We start from the raw sequence: 1,881 nt of genomic DNA on the forward strand, positions 1-1,881 counted from the left end.
AGCCTGGCTGGCTGAGCAGCAGGACATGGGCCGCTCTCTTGTCCCAGTGTGGGATGAGCAGCCCCCGGCCCCACTTCGGGCGCCCCCCTGGGAAGAAGGAAGAGCACCGCCGGCGGCTGGAGGTGGAGCGAGAACGCTACCCCCGGCACAACCAGGAGCAAAAGAAGTTTGAAAAACTCCAAGGCACGGATTTCAAATAAGCCAACCCAGCTGCCAGAAATAGCCAAAGTGGGCCGGCAGCAAGTGATGTGGCGCCTGCCAAAGGGTTACAGGGTACAGACATTGTAGCAAGAAATTACTGGGTTGATAGACTAAATCCTTAGGGTGTATCCCAAAGAAACAAATCAATTCTACAGGACAACTTGGTGTTCTTGGGAGGTCTCCCTCCCTTTCAAGTCAACTCCAGAATTAAGGAATTAGGTTGCCGCTGGTGATCACGGGCCCTGGGTGTCACTGTGGTTGCCCCCACATTCGGAGGCTGAGCTCTCCAGGGGCTGGCAGGGACAGCGGCACTTCAGCCAAGGAAGGCTGCAGCACGTCTAGTCTAAGCAGCATAAATCTGTGCTCCTGAAGAGCAGTTTTTACCTTTCCAGTTTAATTCAGCTGCTAGAAATTTGAAGAAGTTTCATGTGATTTGAACCTTCTATATTGCTGTATCAAACAGCAAATCCTGCACCAACAGGAAACTTGTACTTACTGTCTCAGTTACATACAGAACAATGTAAAGTGGGTTAAATTGGCATTTTGTTCTTTATTGTGGGGGATGAGTTCTGGCCTTTATTTTGCTGTCGTGCCATCTCGTATTCTAAGATACTGCTTCGCTTCGTTTAATTATTCAGCTCTTGCAGACACGTAACCTCTCAGAATCCCACACTAGATACAAATCACGCTTACCAAGGTCAGGCTTCAGCCTTCTGGGTGTCACCTTGTGCAATGATGACCCTTTAGCTCCCATGTTGAACCCGCTGGTATTTTACCAGGCTGAAAAGGAGATCTGTCATTTCATAGCTGGCCTCCAGTTCCCAAAGGCAAGGCAGAGCTGCAGTGCTGAGAAAACAGGGTGTTGGCAAACAGAACTGCACGATGGGGAGACCCCCCCAGAACGACACGCTCGAGTGTGAAGTTATTCCGGATACAGGTAACTCAGCCAACAGAAGGCAGTCGGTGAACAGCAGATAACTGGTAATGCACCCCAAATCATCACCTTCCTGATGAAATCTGGGCAGCAAATAATTCCCAAAGGCAAGTACGGGGACTTTGGGACAGATTTAACTGTCCCAAAATTGAAAATGTTGAAATGCATCACTGGATAGAACTGAGCTTGCTGGGGCAGTGAAGAGGTACCTAAATTATGTTTAGGGGTTAGCAAGAGGGTAGGGGAAAAAATGGGTAAACTGTCATCAAGTCTGAGTAATGTTCATAAAAAAATCTATTGTGAGTTTTTTTTTATCTGACAGCTTATGTTTAAATAAACCTCCCTATTTATTGCTTTTAAAAACAAAATAAAGCAAAGGGGCCAGTGTAAGGCCAGAACAGAACACGGAGAAGCACAAAGCAAACCATTTAAATGGGAGCTCAGGGCAGCAGTGACACCCCTGCCCTCGGGTGCCCCCCACTCCCCCCGACAAGGCAGTGAGGACCGTGTGGGCACAGCTGCCCGCACAGGGTGACCTCTGCAGGCCCCTTCCCAACTGAAGTGCTCTGATGCTGCAAGTCTTTCAGGGCTTCTCCAAAGGGAGGGAAGTAAGGAGGTGATTTAAGCTTAAAAGAGATTTAGAAATCTAAGACCCCACCCCCTCCCTGGGAAAACACATCTCACCGCCCAAAGCTCAATTGTCTTTAGCTCCAAGGGAAACAGACATATACATCTGATGAGATAAC

The sequence above is a fragment of the Athene noctua genome, chromosome 10 (assembly GCF_965140245.1).
Source record: "Athene noctua chromosome 10, bAthNoc1.hap1.1, whole genome shotgun sequence".
Taxonomy (NCBI): domain Eukaryota; kingdom Metazoa; phylum Chordata; class Aves; order Strigiformes; family Strigidae; genus Athene; species Athene noctua.